The sequence below is a fragment of the Oncorhynchus mykiss genome, chromosome 15, assembly GCF_013265735.2.
Source record: "Oncorhynchus mykiss isolate Arlee chromosome 15, USDA_OmykA_1.1, whole genome shotgun sequence".
In the NCBI taxonomy this organism is placed as follows: domain Eukaryota; kingdom Metazoa; phylum Chordata; class Actinopteri; order Salmoniformes; family Salmonidae; genus Oncorhynchus; species Oncorhynchus mykiss.
The window spans coordinates 13,274,566-13,278,606 of record NC_048579.1 but is presented as its reverse complement, the minus strand read 5'-3'; positions in this window follow the sequence as shown (position 1 = coordinate 13,278,606).

The following is a 4,041-nucleotide window of genomic DNA, read 5'->3' as shown; positions in this document are numbered from 1 at the left end:
GGCTAACGTAGCATTTAGCATTAGCATTCAGCTGGCAACATTTACACAAAAAAACAGAAAAGCATTCAAAAAAATCATTTACCTTTGAAGAACTTCAGATGTTTTCAATGAGGAGACTCTCAGATAGCAAATGTTCAGTTTTTCCTGAAAGATTATTTGTTTAGGACAAATCGCTCCGTTTTCTGCGTCACGTTTAGCTATGAAAAAACCCCTGTATCCAGGATTGTGTAAATCTATCAGCAAGCTCATTAGCATAACACAACGTTAACTATTTATGAAAATCGCAAATGAAATGAAATAAATATGCCATCTCTCAAGCTTAGCCTTTTGTAAACAACACTGTCATCTCAGATTTTCAAAATATGCTTCTCAACCATAGGAAAACAATAATTTGTGTAAAAGTAGCTAGCTAGAGTTAGCATTTCGCGTTAGCATTTAGCGTTAGCATTAGCGTTAGCATCCAGCACGCAACATTAACAAAAACATAAAAGCCTTCAAATAAAATCATTTACCTTTGAAGAACTTCTGATGTTTTCAATGAGGATACTCTCAGTTAGATAGCAGATGCTCAGTTTTTCCAAAAAGATTCCTTGTGTATTAGAAATAGCTCCGTTTTATACATCACATTTGGCTACCAAAAAAATCCATAAATTCAGTCCTCAAAACGCAAACTTTTTTCCAAATTAACTCCATAATATCGACTGAAAACATGGCAAACGTTGCTTAGAATCAATCATCAAGGTGTTTTTCACATATCTCTTCATTGATACATCGTTCTTGGACACATGCTTTCTCCCCTGAATCAAATGGTAAAGTAGAAGCAGCTGGCAATTGCGCACCGAATTTGACGCAGGACACCAGGCGGACACTTGGAAAATGTAGTCTCTTATGGTCAATCTTCCAATGATATGCCTACAAATAAGTCACAATGCTGCTAAGACCTTGGGCGAACGACAGAAAGTGTAGGCTCATTCGTTGCGCAATCACAGCCATATAAGGAGAGAATGGAAAACAGAGCTTCAGAAATTCTGCTAATTCCTGGGTGATGCATCATCTTGGTTTCGCCTGTAGAATGAGTTCTGGGGCACTTACAGACAAAATCTTTGCAGATTCTGAAACTTCAGAGTGTTTTCTTTCCAAAACTGTCAAGAATATGCATAGTCGAGCATCTTTTCGTGACAAAATATCGCGCTTAAAACGGGAACGTTTTTTATCCAAAAATGAAATAGCGCCCCTAGAGCTCTAACTGGTTAAGAAGCCTTTCGGTCCGAGACTTGGCGCTCCGCTACCACTTGCCGTGGGGTTGCAGAGAGAACAGTCTATGACTTGGGTGACTGGAGTCTTTGACAATTGTTTGGGCCTTCCTCTGACACCGCCTGATATAGAGGTCCTGGATGGCAGGAGGCTTGGCCCCAGTGAGGTACTGGGCCATATGCACTACCCTCTGTAGTGAGCAGATGCAGAGCAAAATCAAAATAAAATGCAATTTATTTATGTAGCCCTTCGTACATCAGCTGATATCTCAAAGTGCTGTACAGAAACCCAGCCTAAAACCCCAAACAGCAAGCAATGCAGGTGTTGAAGCACGTTGGCTAAGAAAAACTCCCTAGAAAGGCCAAAACCTAGGAAGAAACCTAGAGAGGAACCAGGCTATGAGGGGTGGCCAGTCCTCTTCTGGCTGTGCCGGGTGGAGATTATAACAGAACATGGCCAAGATGTTCAAATGTTCATAAATGACCAGCATGGTCAAATAATAGGTCTGGGACAGGTAGCACGTCCGGTGAACAGGTGAGGATTCCATAGCCGCAGGCAGAACAGTTGAAATTGGAGCAGCAGCACGGCCAGGTGGACTGGGGATAGCAAGGAGTCATCATGCCAGGTAGTCCTGAGGCAGTTGCCTTACCAGGCGGTGCAGTCCCTGGTTTGAATCCAGGCTGTACCACATCCGGCCATGATTGGGAGTCCCATAGGGCGGCGCACAATTGGCCCAGTGTCGCCCGTGTTTGGCCGGGGTAGACCGTCATTGTAAAAATAATTTGTTCTTAACTGACCTGGCCCCAGTGTTGAGGAATAAACGTGGCAGATGTGTTGTTACCTACCCTTACCACCTGGGGGCGGCCCGTCAGGAAATCCAGGATCCAGTGACAGAGGGAGGTGTTTAGACCCAGGGTCCTTAGCTTAGTGATGAGCTTTGTGAGTACCAACGAGCATCAGAACCGGTGTAGTAGGAGTCAACCTTGGTCCTGTATTGACGCTTTGCTTGTTTGATGGTGTGTCTGAGGGCATAGTGGGATTTCTTAACAGCATCCAGATTAGTGTCCCGCTGCTTGAAAGTGTCAGCTCTAGCCTTTAGCTCGGTGCGGATGTTGCCTTTTATCCATGGTTTCTGGTCGGGATATGTACGTACGGTAACTGTGGGGACGACATCGTCGATGCACTTATTGATGAAGCCGGTGACTGAGGTGGTATACTCCTCAATGCCATTGGATGAATCCCGGAACATATTCAACTAGGAATGTCCCATCTGGATGAGCATTTTCTCGTTTGCTGATGGTCTTATACAGCTCCTCTCTCCAGGTCTATGAGAGGAGCTGACATGATCAGTCACATTTGCACGCCTGCACCCAGACACACAGATACACAGATACACATGCAAACACACACATGCACACACATACACACACAGACATCCAACAGCTGGTTAAGCAGGGACTAGAGGCCTGGAATGGCAGCGCCTCTATCACCTCAGGTATGGAGCCAGAGAGAGACAGAGAGCAGGAGATATTGAGGGTTTGATAGTGGTGCTTCAACTCACAGTTATAAGGCTTCATAGAGGCTTTGAGCTGCTGGAAATACAGCTGGTTTTAGCGGCCAGGAGGGAGAGGGAGAGAGAACAAGAGGGAGAGGGAGGGGAGAATGAGAGAGAACAAGAGAAGGAGAGAGAGAGAGAGAGAGAGAGACAGATATATATATATAGAGAGAGAGAGAGACAGCGAGATAGAGAGAGAGAGAACAAGAGAAGGAGAGAGAGAGAGAGACAGATATATATATATATAGAGAGAGAGAGAGACAGCGAGATAGAGACATCGTAAATACAACCCATATTTATGCTTATTTATTTTATCTTGTGTCCTTCACCATTTGTACATTGTTAAAACACAGTATATATAATATTACATTTGTAATGTCTTTATTGTTTTGAAACTTCTGTATGTGTAATGTTTACTGTTCATTTGTATTGTTTATTTCACTTTATGTATTCACTTTATATATTATCTACCTCACTTGCTTTGACAATGTTAACACGTTTCCCATGCCAATAAAGCCCTTGAATTGAAAATTGAGAGAGAGAGAGAGAGAACAAGAGAAGAAGAGAGAGAGAGACAGATATAGATATATATAGAGAGAGAGACAGCGAGATAGAGAGAGAGAGAGAGAGAGAGAGAGAGAGAGAGAGGGGAGGTGTTCCTTTGTTCTGTGAAGAACATACCCAATCAGAGTGTACAGTGTGTCAGGAGCACACAGGCATATATCAACTTCAATCTCTTTTTAATGAAAAATCCTGCCCTCTCTAATATGTGCAAATTAACCTCCTCTTTTCCCTCCTCTTCTCCCTCTTCTGCTCCCTCCTCTCCTTCCTCCTCTCCTTCCTCCTTTCCTCGCTCCTATCCTCCGTCCTTTCCTCCCTACTCTCCTCCCTCCTCACCTCCCTTTTCTCCTTCCTCCTTTCCTCCCTCCCTCTCAGAGACTGAGGGAGAGAGAGAGAGAGAGAGAGAGAGAGAGAGAGAGAGAGAGAAGGAACAGCACGTCAGAAGTCAGCTCAATGTAATTGAAGAATCGACTCCAACCACTTCTGGGAAAATTGGAAAATACTAAACAAACAACAACACAAATAATTATTTATTCAAAATGGAGATGTATGGGTAAACCACTTCTCCAATCTTTTTGGCTCTATAACAAAGAACAAACAGCAAAAACATATACATGATCAAATACAAATCTTACAATCAACTGTTAAAGACTACCAGAACCCACTGGATT